Source organism: Lutra lutra, chromosome 5 (genome assembly GCF_902655055.1).
Source record: "Lutra lutra chromosome 5, mLutLut1.2, whole genome shotgun sequence".
Lineage (NCBI taxonomy): Eukaryota > Metazoa > Chordata > Mammalia > Carnivora > Mustelidae > Lutra > Lutra lutra.
The window spans coordinates 108,300,219-108,319,979 of record NC_062282.1 but is presented as its reverse complement, the minus strand read 5'-3'; the positions used below and the strand labels follow the sequence as shown (position 1 = coordinate 108,319,979).

General features: G+C 37.3%; 1 protein-coding gene across 4 annotated transcripts in view; it reads left to right on the top strand.

Annotated features, from left to right (window-relative positions):
• The window catches only part of SSBP2 (single stranded DNA binding protein 2), a 312,411-nt gene that overhangs the window by 762 nt on the left and 291,888 nt on the right, over positions 1 to 19,761 (top strand). The window lies entirely within an intron of this gene.

Genomic DNA, 19,761 nt, shown 5'->3' with positions numbered 1-19,761 from the left:
GGAGAGGGGCGCCGCGGCCAGGGGCTCCGGCGCCGGGGCTTGGGGCCGGGATCGCCCGGCGAGGTGAGGGCGGCAGTGCCGGGCGCGCGGCGGGCGGAAGCCGGGCGCGGAGCGGCCGAGCGGGGCCCCGCGGGGCGCGGAGACGCGCGCGGGGCGCGGAGGGCGTGTGCGGGCGTGGGCCGGGTGGGCGTCGGGGCTTTCTTCAGCCGGTGAAGAGACGCGGCTTCGGTGCTGCCCAGCGCCTGGCAGATCAGGGGTGGTCGGCGCCCGTAGTGGCGCCGTTGAAGTTTGGGAGTCTAAGAAGGACCGAGTTCCCGGAGAGGAAGAGTGTGCTGGCGAGAAGCGGGATCTGCTGGAGCAGGCTGGTGTTTCTGCCTCGCGGGCAGACCCAACTCCGCGCTGGCGGCTGGAGAACTTTTTTTTGCAGACTTACCGCCGCCCCAACGCCGGGGGGCCGCGGCTGCCCGGGCGGCCGGCCGGGCGGCTCCCGCTGGGCGGTGGTCGCGGGGCGCGCGGGCTGGGAGTTGTGTGAGCCGCAGCGGCCGGGCGGGGGGAGGAAGGTTGTCTGGGGTGCGCTGGGAGCAGTGGTCCGAAAAGGGATTTGCCGGAAGGCGAGAAACGTTGAGGTGGGGAGATACAGGTGTTAACTCTGGTGGGAGCCCGGAGGAGGCAGGCGAGAAAAGAGCCCCTCCCGGCCCGGGATGCTGCTGTCACGGCACACTGCGAAGCAGGGTGGTTTGCTGCTATTCTTATGTACTTGTAACGGTGATTTGGTTGTTACTAAAAATGAGACCGAATAGTGACTGTGACCACTGAGGAAGAACCCCTCTTTTCTGTGCAGCAGATCGGTGATTCCCAGTAACCACCTCCACTTTGAGGGGGAGGCTTATCCTTGTCACTGAACGCGCTCTGCCTTTCCGAGGGGTTTCACGCTGGGGAAAAGTCCGAGAGCATCTCTGAAGAGCTACTTTGGTTACCTTGCGCTTGGAAATAGCGGCGTGTAAATAAAAACCAAATACTCAGACGACCGACTTTCCCTCCTTTAGGCAGTTAGTAGTCTGAAAGTTTCTTGTGCCCTAGGGATGGGAACATTTCCTAATCTTCGTGTTGGCAGCAACACACCATTCCCATAAGATTTAGGGGTGGCAGGCCTTGATGGAGCAAAACAAACAAAAAATTTAAGGAGAGATGCTGGTTTGGTTTGGTTTTGTTTCCAGAGGTATTTTCTGAGGAGCTACATTTAGGAACTAGTTGATGTGCGGTGAAATACACAGAAGGCAGTAATATGTCTGGTTAAGAAACAGAAGTTACTAGAACTGAAGTTTTGAAATAAAAGCCCAATTTATGTGCATTAATCATTTGGTTATAATATACCTGATAAGATTAAAAACAAGATGCTTTAATGATTACACAGTATTGGGATTTCATATTACTGAGCGTGAAGGAATTGAAATGTGTTGAGGCATTTGGGGATGGTTGAATTTGAAAATCAAAGTAATTTTGGGGGTGCCTGGGTGGCTCAGTGGGTTAAGCCGCTGCCTTCGGCTCAGGTCATGATCCCAGGTCCTGGGTTCGAGCCCCACATCGGGCTTTCTGCTCAGCAGGGAGCCTGCTTCCTCCTCTCTCTCTGCCTGCCTCTCTGCCTACTTGTGATTTCTCTCTCTCAAATAAATAAATAAATAAAATCTTTTAAAAAAATAAAAAAATAAATAAAAATAAGAAAATCAAAGTAATTTTGGATTTTAGTTAGACTCCCAGGAATGTTGACTCTAATCTGTATCCTGATAACTTCCTAAAAAAAAATTTTTTTTTAATTATCTGAGATAATAATGAGAATGTGATGTGTCTCTGGTTCTTTCTAGCCTAATTTTGTGATTCTGTCATGAAAACAGATAATTGCCACTTTTGCTGTCCAGTCTACCAAACTGAACGCCAAGTAATATCTACTGTTGAAAGTAAAGTGGTGAAGGTTCTGCTAGATGGTGCTATTTGATTCAAATATATTTCTTCCATTCATTATAATTGGCAGCAGGAATCCTGGACTAGTTTGCCTTATGAACTAAATATAGATGAAGAGGCACTTTTGGGGAATTGACATTGTTCTGGATTAATTATTGTTGCATTAATTTCTGGGTGAATGTTGTTTGAGGTAGATTCTATTTTATAGAATAAACTTAGCTTCATTTTGATGGGAGAGTTGATTTGACCTCTCAGGTTTCCCCTTTATTATTCACTTGGGAGTTTAATGGCACTATTCTACAACAGTGTGCTAACTTCTGAAGATAGGGATCTTGAAGTTGTCCTTAAAGTGGATGTTACCAGATTTAAAAAAAAAAAAAAAAATTAAGGTGTCATATTTTAGAAGGTACCTGAGCAAAAAAGAATTTTCCTTTAGTGAGAAAGTTAGAATTGTTCTGATCTTAAAAACCACAGAAATAACTTCTTTTTCAGTAATAAATATGTACATATTTATTTTATTTTAATAAAAACTTTCTGAAAAAATGAGTTATGAATAATGGCATGCATATGAAAATACTGGCTTTATACTCTACCAGGAAATGTGTCTTCTAATGAGTTCATGGTGGAGAGCTGATGAGTGCTTACCTATATTATTATCTTTGCTTTCTCTTTCATTAATAGCTTACTGCATGGAATACTTGAAATTAATCTGTAGGTTTTATATAGTAGCTAAAGTTTTAATGTACAGTTCTGAGCATAAAAATGTCCAAAGTCAAGTTAATTGCTTATTTTTTTGTTTTAATTTTTTTTTTTTTTTTTTTTTTTAAGAGAGATGGTAGGAAGAGGAGGAGCATAGGAAGAGGGAGAGAGAAAGAGGGAGAACTTTAAGTAGGCTTCACACCCAGCACAGAGCCCAGTCAGTGCTGGGCTCTCTGAAGACCCTCAGATCATGACCTGAACTGAAATGAGGAGTTGAACACTCGACTGAGCCACCCAGCCACCCCTGTTTTGCTGTTTTAAAAACCAGAGGATCGAGTCTATACAAAGAGTTGTACTTTTTAATTATAGAGCAAGTGATTGAAAACCTTTGGTGGGAGGTGGTATCTTCGCATAGAAATTTAAATTCTGATCCTCCTAGGTCATTTCCCCCTTTAGCAGGTTTTCCTTGTAACACTGATCACAATTGTAATTAAGTAACTATATAATTGCTTGTTTAATGTCTAGCTTCCTCTAAAATGTAAGTTTTTTGAGGGCAAGGAATGTTATTTCTAATTTCTTCTCTGAGGTATCCCTAACCTTAAGGATAGTGCCTTCAAATGTTGAAAATGCCAAATAAATACTGTTGAATAAATGAAGATGTTAGATCCAAAGGGATTTTTTTTTTTTCAGGGTGGAAAAAGTTTTTTTTTCAATTACCTACAAAATAAGGAATTTGGAAATTTGAGTTCCACATTCTCTAGCTTCGTTGTATTTAAAAAATAGCCAATGACAACAAAACAGTAATTGTTATTTGTCATTCTACATGCCAGCCCCTGTGTTCTGGCATCATGTGTTTTTTCTTTAATTTTCCCAGCGATTCTGCAACATAGTAATTTTTTTTCTCTGTTAAAGAGGTAAGAAAACTAAAACTCTCAGAGTAGTTAAGTAATTCGCCCAGGGACACCTTATGAGCTGGGTTTCCAGTAAAGATTACTCTACCTTTAGAACCTGTGGTTAAAGCTGAAAGATATATTTTTTCGGTATACCAGATTGCCTTCCTGATCTAGGGGAGGGTGCTATAGTTTTAGGGAATGGTATTACATAAACAGATAAAACAGACTTTAAGGATTTGATCACATATGAATTCTTAACCCCTGGTGTACCATTTTGACAGACTGCTGATTTGTGTGTGGTGTGAGCAAGGCATAGAAATTTTAGGAGTGGAAGTTGGAAGCCTAAAATAATGGAGAATGCTTGTTTCTTCCAATTTTTCCTTCCAGGAATTTTGTTTGACTGCTTAAATTTTGAAATTATATAGGCATGGTAGCTGTGGAAAATTATTCTAAGAAATATTGCTTAACTTTAAGCCATATTGTACCCCACATTGCCACAGAAAGACTAACTGGCACCTATAAATACATGAGTGGTGATAGTATTCTTATTAAACTAACTGCCTCTTTTAAAATTATGTCATAGCACAGAAAGGTGAATCTTCTTTAAAGCAAAGTTAAACATAAGGTACACCTACCAAACAGTGACATCATATTAAGTAAACTTGTGAGAAACCAGAAATCAAACTGTGCATCTAACCTGGGGCTCTGAAAAGTAACTTTGGTTTTTCAGTTATGAATCTTTTAGTTGGATATACCAAGAAACAAATACCATATGTTCATTTTTAAGTGGCTAGGTCTAATGCACAATTTAAATACACAATATAAATACTATGCCATGTCTGTGGCATAGGGATTGTAGGGATTAATATCTGCCAGCATCACCTTATTCCCCTCTTTTTTATTATTGTCACTCCCCTAAAAAAACCCTGTAAACTTCTTTTTCTTCCTTCCTTTCTGAAGGAAATAAAGTTAAGACAAGTAAGTGAAGTAATGCACATCTCTTCAGAAATTTGTCTGATGGGCATTTAATAGTTAAATCAAGATTTCTAATACTAGTGAAGGAATACTTTTTTGGGAATGATATTTTCTATATTAAATTGACTCTGCCCTTCCCAATCCCCAGGATGTTTACTCCAAAATACTAAATAACTTGTATCTAACATGTCATCTTAGCTGTGAGAATTTTTCTATTGATTGATCTCTTTTCCATTATTGTAGAAAAATCTAAAAACCACCTTTTTTGAAGGAACAAACCTAGAGAAAAAAATATGTAGGATGTTGAGAGTTAAATTTTAGTATTGTTTATCCAGAGATTTTTTTTTGGCTCTTAGAAATAGTTTTAGTATTGTAATGTATTTTTTCAGTGCTGTGAAAGAGAAGAATGAAAGGTTTATTCCCACACTTCAGAGGCAGTTTGCCATATAAAACCAAATTAGGATGAAAACCAAATGTATCTCACATCTTCAATTATTACTAGGAAATAGAATAATTTTGTTTTACAGTTAAAACATAGACTGTGGGCAGGGGTTGAAATGATACATTACAGTTTATTGACACTTCAACCTTACAGTTGAGAGTTAAAAGTAAAATTTGGGAAAAAATAATTTTGAATTTAGAATCTTTTTCTATAGAGATCACAACTGTTACATTTTGGGGCATAGAATTGAGGTTTAATGTATTGGATTTAGAAAACATGATAGTACTTCTTAGACTATATAGCTTACAAATATATATTGAAGATAATTATAATTTTATTTTGGAATACATGGATATATCCTCTATTGTTGTGTCTACATTATTGCTTTGACATTGGTATGGGAATGATACGAAACATTTGCCTGCTGTGATGTATTGTTGATTTGTAATATGTGAACCTCTCTGTAAATGTGCTAAAATATTAATTTTATTAATAACTTACTGTTTCCTTGGGGAAGGACTTAAAATAGCAATGGAGTAATAGAATAATATATATTTGTTAATATCTGAAGAGAGTTTATAATAAAAAGTAAGTGTTTATATATAGATTTTAAACTTTGCTTATCTGATTTGTATGTATTTTACATATTTAGCATCTATTCATGTAAGGTTTTGTTAATATATATATATGACTTAATATGACTAAGACTGTGAATTATTTGACTATTATACCAAAACCATGTATTCCACCAAAAATGATCTGAAGAGTGGTCCACCAAAATTTGTGTCCTACTTGTTTTTAGTAATACTAGAGGAATATAGATGCTATTCTTACTTCCCAAACTGTGTATTCTTATTCACTGTGTAAGGAGATTGAAAAACAGATGGAAAAATGGTCCACCCAGGGAATAATAGAGTTTTTCCAGGTGACTTTTAATAGCCCTCTAGCTAGCCCTGTCCGAATTTCTGTTTGGTCATAATGGGTAACTGGTAGTTTTTGTCAGAGTAGGTTAATAAAGATTTTTGAAAAGTGGAGCTAATAAAGTTACTGTAATATTGACAGAACTAAAAATTTATCTGGACTCAAATAGCCTGGACAGTTCGGTGCAATGGAAGAATTAATATTCATTTCTTGTTCATCTTCAAAAGAGAGACTTAAGTTGGTGTCACACTTTTTAGTAATGATGAAACTACTCTGACATTTTATTTTAGGAATTTTGATGATTTTATTTCATGGAGGACCCTAAACATCTTTCCAGCAGTAATGAACCACTGTAACATTTCAAATCACAGTTCAGCTAGAGTAAGCTTGAACTGATGACCCTGCTATCTCCTATTTTTCATCTTCTGCATTAATTTTACTTCATGGCATATCATACAAATAGTTCACAGAAAAAATTGTAGAGACTAATGTGTAACATTACTTTTTTTCCCTATTTTGAAAGTTGTTGGGTTTTTTTTGTAATTGTAGGTATGGTATAGTTTTACTTATTTTAAAAATATTTTATTTATTTATTTGACAGAGAGAGAGAGACAATGAGAGAGGGAAGGCAAGCAGGAGGAGTGGGAGAGGAAGAATCAGTCTTCCTGCTGAGCAGGGAGTCTGATGCGGGGCTAGGTCTCAGGACCCTGAGATCATGACCAGAGCCAAAGGCAGATGGTTAACGACTGAACCACCCAGGTGCCCCCCAGCATAGTTTTAATAACTAATATAGTTGAATTATTCATCATATAATCTAAGCCATATTAAAATACTGATGAAATGCTTTTGAAGTTAAGAATAGTAGATGAAAATTTACATGTGGCTCTGTATGTGTAAGCTAAGAGAGGAGTTGATGCCAAGAATAGGCTCTTGCCTGAAATTGATATGGTTATTTTTCTTTAGTGATCTGATATTTGGCTTGATGTTCCTTTTATTTACCTACTTCGTACTTGTGAAAGAAATACAGCTACTTTACTGATAGAAGAAAGCTAGGTAAATGAATTACTCTATTAAAATGATTACATTTAATAGGATTAAAATAAATGTTTTCTGAAAAATAAGAAAGTCCTAAGTATTTCATAAAGAGCTTGTGGAGTTTTGTCATAGAAAGCTTATTCTTTAATATTAACAAAACAGCAGTGCTATCACTTAAATATTTTGTTTGTATTTGACCCATTACTTGCATTGTCTCATTTAATCCTTTTAAGAATTCACTAAACTGTTACGTGCTATTTTCTGTTAATGTTAATAGAAGAAACAGAGACTTAAGAGTTTATCATGCTTTTGGCAGCAGGTATTAAGACAGGAGATAGAAAATAGTTTAATTGATCAGAGTTTAAAAATAAATCTCACATATGTCTGGAAGAGGTAGTTTCAGAGTTGATTGAGTGACTCAAGAATATCAGGGTTCAGGCTCAGTTTCTTTGCCAGTCCTCATGGTTTCCCTCTTATAAACATACCATTTTCCCAGTATCACTACCTCATAAGACCAAGTCAAAGGAAGGAGGAAAGCCAAGGCTTTTCCTTTTTGGGTCTCATTAATCAGGGAGGAAAACCTCTTCTTGAAGTTGCTTAGCAGTTATCTTCTTATGCCTTATTGAAGAGAATTGTAAAATTCCCTACCCTAAACCAATTACTGGCAAAGGTAATGGGATTACTATAATTGGTCTAAGTCAGTCATCTTCATCCTCTGGATTGGAAACCTTGCTCCCTTGTACCTGAGCTGCCTAAGCAAAACTGGAGATCTTTGGTAAGGAAGATGTATTGTAAAGATACAGAGAGAGTACAGTGAGTCCCCTCCTTTCATGGGACTTTCAAGCTGAAGGAAAATCATAACAATAAACAAAGTAAATACAGTAGGCAATTTCAGATAGTCATAAGTGCTAAAAAATTATAGTGGAGTAGTGTAATATAGAGAATGACTGGGAGGCTACATTAGACTGGTTGGTCAGGGAAAGGTTCTTGGAAAGGAGACATTTGAGCAGAATACTGAATAATATTCAAAGAATAAGTCATGAAAATACTTGGGGTTAGAGCATTTCAGACAGTTCTCCACTATAATTGAGGAAACCTGTAAGCATCAACATAATTACTCAAGGATATATAAAGTATGAGTCAAATTGGGGTAAGAACCTATGTTCCCTGGAGCCTGTTTTTTGTTTGTTTCTTTTGTTTTGTATTTTTACTGAGGAGTTGAGCAGTGGGTCTAGTTTATCTGGGGTTTCCTAGGTAATAAGATTGACTGTCTTATTTCCTGAACCCCAGGGATGTACTTGTTCTAATAATGACAGTGGAGCATATGGCTTTTATAATAACATTGATAGAAATAGCTAAGATCTATTGAACCCTTAAAACCTATTGTATTGACAAAGGGTGGTACAACTGGTATAATTATATCTTGTAAATTTCCCAGGTTGGTTAGACCCCCTTAATCTGTGCACTCATTGCAAACTCTCCTTTTCCTTTTCACATCCATTATAAATTAATGAATTATTTGTGTAATGTTCTGTTTAGTGTTTTATCTAGATTGGAATCTCCCTGAGGACAAGAACCATGGTGTCATCTTTTCAAATGTATTCTCACTGGTTAGCACAGTGCTTAGAATTCTGATTAGATATCTGTGGAATAAAAGAGTTAAGGATTTAATTTATAAAGAGCTTATAAATATATTGCAATACAATGTCACTACAACTAGTTTATTTTCTCCTCAATATTCTCATATTTGGTACCAGGATTATTATGTAATTTCTAAAGAAGAGTTTTCTATAAGAGGGGCGTTTAGTGGTCATTTTGTGAATTTTAGGACTGTAGGAGATTACTTAGTTGTATTACTCAGAAATGTGTGTGTAGGGATGCCTGGGTGGCTCAGTGGGTTAAGCCTCTGCCTTTGGCTCAGGTCATGATCCCAGGGTCCTGGGATCAAGCCTCACATTGGGCTCTCTGCTCAGCAGGGAGCCTGCTTCACCCCCTCTCTCTGTCTGCCTCTCTGCCTACTTGTGCTCTCTGTCTGTCAAATAAATAAATAAAATCTTAAAAAAAAGAAATGTGTGTGTATTTTTAAATATATATGTTTTTATTTCTATTTTTTATTTTTTTAAAGATTTTTATTTATTTGACAGAGAGGGAGAGAGCACACACACTTCTGAGCACAAGCAGGGGGAGTGGCAGGCAGAGGGAGAAGCAGGCAGAAGAAAAAGCAGGCTCCCACTGAGCAGGGAGCCCCATTCGGGGCTTGATCCCAGGACCCTGAGATAATGACCTGAGCTGAAATCAAGAGTCCATCACTTAACTGACTGAGCCATCCAGGCTCCCTGCATATATATTTTTAATATGAATTTTGGATAGAATAATTTCCTTTTCATTGTATTTCAAAAAATTTAACAATATAAACAGAATTAGACTTTATAGTTTCAAGGTATTTTAATGTACCTTGTATTATTTAAATCTCACAATAATTTTGGGAGATAGGTGGTAATTGTCATTGGCTATTGAGATTTATAGGTAGAAATTGACTTACCTAGGTAGGGTAATAGAGTTAATATGTGGCAGAATTGAGCTGTATTTAGATTTTTTTTGGTGCTAAGGTCAGTGTTTCATTATTCCATAGCTGCCTCTTTTAAAATGAGAGGCATGGAGCCTGCTTAAGATTCTTTCTCCTCCTCACCCCCATTCTACCTCTCTAAAAAATAAATAAGTAAATAAAATGAGAGGTTCATATATATTTCACGAAGGTTTATGTATGGATTTGATTCAGCAGAGAATCGTGGGTTACATAATAGTTTAAAGTTTATGTCAATACTGGTTAAGTGAAAAATATTGTTGTAGTGTCGATTAAACAAAATCTTTTTTTCTCCTTTAAAGATTTGCTTATTTTAGAGAGAACACCTGAGCAGGGGGGGGGGACAGAGGGAGAGAGAGAGAAGCCTCCATCAGACTGCCCACTGGGTGCAGAGCTAGATGTGGGGTTCTGTCCTGGGTCCCCGAGATCATGACCCCAGCCAAAATCAGGAGTTGGCCATTCAACCACCTGAGCCACCTAGGTGCCTCACTTAAACACAATCTTATTCAATCTTACACAAATACAACTCCAAAAATAGCTACATTATAAATAAAACCTGATATTTGTTTGAAATCTTTATGTTTTTGTTACATAAGTTAATTGGTTTGGGATTTAGGGTAGTTTGAATTTCTAATTTGTGAAGGTTTGGGCTCTTTGATCAACGTACTCTTCTCTATGCCTTTGCCAGTTAGCTTCAATTTGCAGAGCTGGAGTAACAATAAGGAAAGGAAAGGTTTTTTTTTCCCCCTTTCATATACCTCATTCTAATAAGGAAGGGAAAAGTCCTTTGATATGGATTACTGATAGACTATTTCTTACCTTGTTTTTTTTTAAACCATGATAACATATATAACATAAAATTTACCATTTTAACCATTTTTAGGTGTACATTTTAATGGCATTCAGTACATTCACATTGTTATCCAACCGTCACCACTGTCCATTTCTAGAACATTTTCATTGCTCCAAACTGAAACTTTATACCCAATAAATAACTCTCTGTTTTCTCTTCCCTCCAGTCTCTGGCATCCATCATTCTCGTTTTTGTCACATGAATTTGACTATTCTAAGTACCGTGTATGAATGGCACCATGCGGTGTTTGTCTTTTTATGTCTGGCTTTTCTTCTTGCATAATCTCTTCTGCAACTTAATAAAGTAGATATAACCCTCATTTTACACAGGGGGTAAGTGAGTTTCGCTGAGGTTATATACTTTGTCCAAGGCCATATAGTAAGTTGCATAGTCTGGATTCAAACTCAGGTTTCTTACTTCATTGCCCATCTTAACCATTTTGCCTGAGTGTTTCATTGCTTGATATGGGGAAAAAATAATGGGAGTTGTGAGGGTGGGAAGTGGGATGAGAATGCTTGGATTGTTCTCGTCACAAGTCTCCACCATTTTTAGTTGGGGTGGGAGGCAATAGAGAAGAGAGGTGTGAAGGAAAAAGGTTAAGGAAGGCATTTTACAGCTGCTCGGAAGGTGGGCAGAATTAAATAGCTACCAAAAGTGTTCCACAATAGCTCCATATTCTCCAAAATAGCTGGTATGAGATTTAACAGCTTGAATGTCGTGCTTGTTGGAGAGGAAGATGCCAGTTAGGAGCTCAGGTTATAATTTCAGGTAAAGCTGTTTCTCCATTCTTTTTGTATGTAGAGGTGAAGTACTCTGACCTAAGTTGCTTTCCTTAGTAAATTTTAGAGTCAGAAATAAACAGATGAGAAATATGTAATGGCTCAAAAAAACCTTTCTCCTCTAATTATGAGTCTCTTCCAACCAGCATATGGCCTGTTGGTTTTCTGTTTGTTTTTGGACTAGGGCATCTGGAAAGTTCCATGTGCTCCAGGAGCAATAGTACAACCATACTGAGTCTAGTACTACAGTACATTTCTATAGTACTAACTATTAGAAAAAGTAGAAACAATTCCTTAGTTTAATTTTTTTACAGCATTATGAACTATTTGTCATTTATAATTGGATTAAAATTATGTGATGATTACATTTTATTCAGTGCATTTAAGCAATAGCAATTATTAGGAAGCCATTAAAGGTGTTTCAATAAGCATTTTTTTAAACTGAATTAAACTGAGAGACTGATACAGTTGTTTTTTTCACTTAGAAATACTGTAATGGAGAAATCTGAGTGAAGTTTCTTATTATCAAGTACACTTACATGCACACATACACAAATATGTTTGTGTATATACTGGGAATAGTTTTCAGGTAGGAAGTCATTTGAGGAAATGACTTACTAGTTTATTTGAATTTGAATGGTATTTGCTCAATTATGTAAGTGAGTTGGATTTATAAATTCAGGCCCAAAAAGTTTTGGGTGTAGGCAAGTTTTTACTAAACATTAAAGGATGCTGATGCTTTTCTGTAAGATGGGTATAACATTAGCAAGAGAACTCATAGCAAGCCCTGGCAAAAATGCTGCTAGATTCCAAATGTTGCTGTGTTTGCATTAGTCAGATCTCCAGCAGGATAGCTCCTTCAAAAGGAAAACTGGAGAGAGTTTAAGGTTAAAACTAACTAGGGATAGAGGGACACCCAGGAATTAGCAACAAGGAAAGAGTTACCACCCCCCACCCCAACTCCCTTAGTTTTGAAGGGGAACAGGGACAGAGAAGTTACCAGAATCTGGTAAGTGCTATGGTCATGGCAGAAAGGCTACTCACCTGTTCGGTGATTTTACCAAGAGGACCACAGCCACCGTCAAACCCATTGTAAACAGAGGCTAGAGGCCTGGCAAAGAGATCTTCCCTCTTTTCCTGCCCTCTGATCAACTGATGCCTCCTTTCCATAGAGTCTAAGTGGGAGCCAGAGGGCAAGGGAGAGGAGATAATACACCCCCTTTAGAGATCAGCCTCCCAGGTCACAGCCAACAGGACCAATGAAGAATATCCAGGACAGTGTTCAAGTTTTAATTTTTTATACATTTGAAGCAGTTATTCCTGTGTTTGTTTTTTATTTTGTATAGAATGACCTTTGAAAATGAAACTTTTTAAAAAGTTGGGTTTTGTCAAAATAGCATTTAAAATTAGTTTTTAAAACTCACGTAACTATTTAGTGATAGTATAAATTTGTATACATTTTAAGAGGTGGGGGTAATATTCCTTCAGCTTTCTGCTGTCTCCCCCTTCCTTTGTTCATTTAAAAAAGTGTTAACCATCTCTTTCTCTCTCTGTTAGACTGCATTGAGCCCTCTTTAGTAAGATCTGAATAACAATGCACTCTCTGCCCACCAGGAGTTCACTATCCACTGGGGACTTACTATAGGTCCTTTTTTTTTTTTTTTTTTTAAAGTATATGTGCAGCTGAAGCGAGCACATGAGGTAACTCACTATCAGTAATTACCTTACTGAGTAACAAGCACTATAATGGGAATAGAAGGTACATGGGAGTTCTGCAAAAGGGCATGAATCCAGCAGAAGGCTATGATATTTCCAGGAGATATTTCTTTTTTTTTTTTCTTTTTTAAAAAGATTTCATTTATTTATTTGACACACACACACACAGAGAGAGAGAGAGAGAGAGAGAGAGGGAGCACAAGCAGGGAGGAGGGGCAGAGGGAGAGGGAAAAAGCAGATGTGGGGGCTCCATCCCAGGACCCTGGGATCATGACAGGTCATGAAGGTCTGAAGGCAGACGTTTAACCGACTGAGCCACCCAGGCACCTCCAGGAGATATTTCTAAGAGGATGTTTATTAAATAAGACATAAGCATTAGCCAAATTTGGGTTGGAGGGGAGCAGAAAGTAAATAGTATTCTAGGGAGAGAGAGAAACATGTTCAGAAACAGGAAAGTACTAAGGAGAATGCTGTATTTGGTGGACTATAAGAAAGTTGGTATGACTGGATGTGCTATAGGTTAGGTAGAGAATGTGTCACCAGATACATCTGACAAGTTAAACAGGAACTATTTCAAGAATGACCTTGAATGACAGCTTGACCTGAGAAAGAAACACGTTTAAACAGAAAAGTGACAGCTGAGGTGCATTTTAGAAGAATCCTTCTGGAAGTAACACAGAGGGTGGGGTAAAGGAGACAGCAATGTTAGGAAACTATTGTAATAAGTAAGCTATGGTAATAATACATCATTTCTACCTTACTCTTGGTCCAGTAGATGTCTTAGGATTTAGAATACATAGGACTTGGTGGTTTAAATGTGAAAACATTGGGATTTTTAAGATGGCTGTAATTATGGATAGAAATTTCAGTATGAGCCTTGAAGGAACTACAGGAGGAAGAACAGATAGGAGATGTAAGGAGGAAGATGATGAGTTCAGTTTGAAAGGCCATTCAGACCTAGAGATGGAGCACTTGAAGCCATGAGATGGGAATGAAGTGTGAAGAGACCAAAGATGGAACTTTAGGTAATATTTAAGGGCCAAGTGGAAGAGCAGTTTGAGATTGAGCCTGAAAAGGAACCCTAGAGAGATATGAGGGAAACTCACAAGGATTGGTGACTGTCACAGAGGGCAAGGCAGGGAATTTTTGCAAATGAAGGCCTATGAAGGCTTAAATTTTTAGAATAAGAGGTCCTCTGTGAACTGGTGGAGAATAGTTTCAGTGGAGTGGACCCAAGTTAACATGTAGTATTTTGAGGAGTTGAATATAAGGCAAGACGGTGGAGACATCAAATGTGAACAGCCTCACTTGAGAAAGGAAGCAGAAAGAAGACTAAATAGAAGAGGATCTAGATATTTAATTTGGTAATTTTGTGTACATAGAGGTGTTAGTTGGGGAGCACTGTTTGGTTCTGTTATCCTGTGAAAAGGTTTCCTGGAAACAAAGTTTCAGTAGTACTTTAGGGGTGTGTGTAAGTGTGTGTGTTTCGGGGAGGGGTAATTTTAGAGAGGTGGTAGAAGTGACAGAGAGAAGCCAAGGCTAGTTTCTGAAAGCTAGGCTAACAATTCTGAAGTCATCCTGAGGCTATTTGGGGCTCACTGTAAGGTTTGTTTGTTTTTTAAAGATTTATTTATTTATTTTAAAGAGAGGGCGTGCAAATAGGGGAAGGGACAGACAGAGATGAAGGGAAAGTCCCAAGGAGACTTCCCACTGGGCGTGGAGCCCGATCCCTAGGATCTCACAACTCTGATATCATGACCTGGGCTGAAACCAAGAGTCAAATGGTCAACTAACTGAGCCACTGTGTGCCCCCACTGTAAGGTTTGTAAATGGGAAAGTGACATGAACAGAGTTTACTCTCTCCCATTGTGAAAACAGGAAATAAGTCATCTGAGATGTTAAAAAATGTCAATACCATTTTACCCAGGTGTAAGAAAGCATGGATGGATTTAAAATTTATTCTGCTATTTGTAACAAGATAAGCTTAAGCTCAGAGGAAAGAAAATGGACATATAGAAATGGTAGAAAGTATGGTGTATTATTGATGTTCCATTTTTGTGTAACAGTTCATAATAAAATTTGTAACACTTTTGCACTGTCAACAGGTACCTTTGCAAAATATGTTGTGGATTATTTGTAAAATACTAATTCTATATTAATTATTACTTAATTAAAGTATATTTGAATTAAAAACATTTTAAGTATAAGTTTGAATAAGTTTTATGTAATATATCATTACTAGCATAATTGCCTTTTACATAAATCTCATTTACTATTTTATTAGAACTTTGAAATGTAACTGACAGTATTAAGGTGGGGTTTCTTACTATGTGGTTAAAAGATACAATAAGTGTTTTCAATATGTATTTAATAAAATCTGGAAATCTAGCGTGAAATGAGTTAACTAAAGTTTATAATTGCTGTTCTAAGCAAAATGCTTAAGTACTTTAATTTGATCATTATTTTAGCATGCTTACATTCATGTAAAATCAACAATGAAGAGCATATGCAGGTCACTTTGATTTTTCTGGTGGGAACCTGAATAAAACGGAATTTATTTGAAAAAACTGCTAGTAAGGGCAATGGTCTTAATATGAATTATAAAATAACCAGTTATTGATTGGAGAGGCAGTGATCGTCCTGGCATAAGAGTGTAGCATGCCCTGGTGCCTGGGTGGCTCAGTGGGTTAAGCGACTGCCTTCAGCTCAGGTCATGACCCTGGAGTCCTGGGATTGAGTCCCACATTGGGCTCCCTGCTCAGCGGGGAGTCTGCTTCTCCCTCTGACCCTACCCCGTCTCATGCTGTCTCTCTCATTCTCTCTCTTTCAAATAAATAAATAAAATCTTAAAAAATACGAGTGTAGCACACCATCTTCAACTGTTTTCTTCATAAATGTATTAAAGGGGGCCTGGGTGGCTCAGTGGGTTAAAGCCTCTGCCTTCAGCTTGGGTCATGATCCTAGGACACTGGGATCCAGCCCCATATCCGGCTCTCTGCTCAGCCAGGAGCCTGCTTCCTCCTCCCTCTGACTGCCTCTCTGCCTACTTGTAATCTCTGTCTGTCAAATAAATAAATAAGATCTTAAAAAAAAATGCTTATTAAATAGAGAAAAATTACTTAAATTCATGGGGCTTTGTAATAAGTCCACTTACCTTTGCTAGTTGGCAGTCTATATGGTATATAATAAGAATTTATGTTTGGATATACTTCTTATGTGTTTTGCTTGTCCTTTGAAATGTGTAAGAGTTACTTATTTTGTATAGTAGCCTGCTGTCATTTAGATTACAGTTGAGGGAGGGAGATAATTGCATTAAACTAAACAAAAATGAAGTTAAATCTCTTATTTTAGGTTAATCAGGCTTTTAATAAAGATTGCTTTGAGATACTTTGCTATGTTGTCTATTTTACCACATTTTTTTCTGTTAATATGGAAATAATACACAAATTAAACATTGATCTTTTTATGTGTGTTGAAGAAATTAAAAGGTAAAGAAACAGTTACAGATGGATGTTGCCTTTCCATATTATCTACCAACTCAGTTAAGTAGCTTTAGCCAAAATAAAGTATAATTCTAATCAGAAAATATCATCCTTTTATCCATTTACTCTAAATGAATAGGTATATAAATGCAATGTACACATTTCTAATGGTCTGTAGTTAACAGAGAATAATTTCATATCTTTTTAAATCTGTGGAAACTTAACTAGTTTAAGTAAGTACTATTTAGTATTCAAGGCCCTATTCTGACAAAAATAGCCACTGTCACAGGTTTTGGGAGATGGTTCAGTTTCCTAAGTTACATTCCTACTGGCAAAGGCTGTCTAATTGTGACATTTGGTCGGATCAAGGTGAGTTATGTAGAAAGAGGAAAGGAATCAGTAAAATCTAGGGTTAATAATTTTTTAGATTTCCAAACAGGTAAGATCCATCAGCAAAGCTGGAGGACTATAAAGGACAACTCTTGAACTTTTTTGATTTTAAATAAAATAGTCCATTTTAGGTATGTTATAATAAGTTCATATTATGTGAAATATAGCTTATCACTGAGAATACTTCAGTTTTAAGTTTAATGAATTATGTGACTGAATTAGGGGTTTCTGACCTTCTCTTCCAGCTGTTGATGTATTGATGGGAATCCCTATAATCATAATTTACTATGACTAAGAGAGACTCATTTTTTCTGATGTCTGAAAGTCATGGGAGCTGTCTCTCTTCCCTCTGTGTTTACTACCATATGACTAGTTCTCTTCTCTGGGTGACTTCCAAGTTATTTTCAGTCAGCGGAATCCTGAGGTTGTTGGGGTGTTCATATGTATTTTTTTCTGTTGATGAGTGATAGTATTTTATCTTGCTGATTGATAGTGTTTTATTTTGTTGACTGACATTAAAATAAGCTTAATAAGACCTTTACCTATTTTGGGGAGATTCTGGACATACTATTTTACTTGACAGAGAAAGCTATAATATTAGCAAGTTCATCAGGATATTTTTGAAACTTAAATCTTTTGAAATTATCCAAATTGGAGGGTCTTAAAATTTAGAATTAGTTTCTAAGACCTCTTTCATTCCAGAGATGAGAGAATTATTCATTTAACCTTTTTAAAGGCAGAGGTTAAATATTTCTATAATGTGCTGTTTCCTAATGTCTAAAATGAGAAGAGGTAACTTACTAGTAATTTACCAGGCTACTAAAATAGCTGACTAGGTGGAAGGAAGGGTGACTTTTTTTTTTTTTTAAATGTTTACTAGAAAGGGCATAAGATACTCTATTTTAGCAATAGGTGCATCTGCATAAAACTCAGTTTTACCTGTAGCCAGGGTTTCTTCTATGTGGGTCATTCAGAGTAACTGCACTGAAAAGCTTTATGCCACATATAAAAAAGCACCATTCAGATTGCTTGTTTTGCTTTTATTTATTTGCATATGTAATTTATTGTATCTGTAAAAAGGGAAGTTCTTATAAAAAGCAACAAAACAGGAAAAATAAGCAAGTTGTTTCTTCTGGTAGATCATGATGTAGAGATTAGTTAAAAAAATTCAGTTTGAAGGGCACCTGGGTGGCTCAGTGGGTTAAAGCCTCTGCCTTTGGCTCAGGTCATGATCCCAGGGTCCTGGGATCGAGCCCCATATCAGGCTCTCTGCTCAGCAGGGAGCCTGCTTCTCCCTCTCTCTCTGCCTGCCTCTCTGCCTACTTGTGATCTCTGTCTGTCAAATAAATAAATAAAATCTTTAAAAAAAAATTCAGTTTGAGAGATTCCATTTAATCTTGGTAGTGTTTTGATAGGAAGTTGAACATGTAGAAGCAAAAGTATTTTACTTAAAAACATTATTTACAAGACACTCAGAGTAAGTTTACTGAGTGCATTAGTATCAGTATTTATTGCCTGTGTTGAATTCCAGACTGTGAATTATAACTTTGTTCCATAATGACCAATAATTTTTTTTTAAAGATTTTTTAAAGCCGAAGGCAGAGGCTTCCACCCCCTGAGTCACCCAGGAGCCCCAAGACCAATAATTTTTAATACACATTTATGTTGCATTTATCCATACTATGGGTCATGGATTACCACTTTATTTTGAAAAAGGGGAATTATTTAGAAACTGACAAAAAAGAATTAAGAAAAAAATGGAAGAGCCAGATGGTTTAACATCATGTATCATTGATTTTTGCATGTTTTAGTTTCTGAAATACATTTATTTTATGGTTCTGATTGAGTTATGTTTTTCTACTTTTGATGTAGCTTTTTAAGGACTGCCCCTAAGAATTTCTAATTCACATAAGTGGATGATACCAGAGATAGCCTTGATTTGACATAGGTCAAATCAAAGACCATCTTTTGAAGCCAGTTTTAAAGCCTTGAAATCCAGTGTTCCAGTGGATTACAGTGTTAACAGCAAAGTTTCCTTGTGACATGATAATTGAAATGAAGATAGAAATTTTCATTTTTCCATTTAAGTTAATGTTATAATACAAGAAAATTCCATTTTGGGTTTTATCTTATCACCTTCCCAAGTTACATAGAACCAATATGGGGAGGAGAGAAGCAAAGTTTTGGTTATGATCCCTCCAAAGGAATCTCCAGATAAGGGGTTCATTGTTTTTAAGGGAAGGAAAAAGGATATATTCTAACTTGGATGGTGGTTCTTCTGTAGATGTGTTGGAAATTGAAAAAAATCACATTAATTGAACTCTATTTGAATAAGGTAATTGACTTTCTATTTTTTTCTTTAATTTTATTTTTTTCAGCATAACAGTATTCATTATTTTTGCACCACACCCAGTGCTCCATGCAATCCGTGCCCTCTACAATACCCACCACCTGGTGCCCCCAACCTCCCACCCCCCACCCCTTCAAAATTCTCAGATCGTTTTTCAGAGTCCATAGTCTCTCATGGTTCACCTCCCCTTCCAATTTCCCTCAACTCCCTTCTCCTCTCCATCTCCCCTTGTCCTCCATGCTATTTGTTATGCTCCACAAATAAGTGAAACCATATGATAATTGACTCTCTCTGCTTGACTTATTTCACTCAGCATAATCTCTTCCAGTCCCGTCCATGTTGCTACAAAACTTGGGGATTCATCCTTTCTTTCTTTCTTTTTTTTTTTACAGCTTTATAAACATATATTTTTATCCCCAGGGGTACAGGTCTGCGAATCGCCAGGTTTACACATTTCACAACACTCACCATAGCACATACCCTCCCCGATATCCATAACCCCACCCCCTCTCCCAACCCCCTCCCCCCATCAACCCTCAGTTTGTTTTGTGAGATTAAGAGTCACTTATGGTTTGTCTCCCTCCCAATCCCATCTTGTTTCATTTACTCTTCTCCTACCCCCTCGACCCCCCATGTTGCATCTCCTCTCCCTCATATCAGGGAGATCATATGATAGTTGTCTT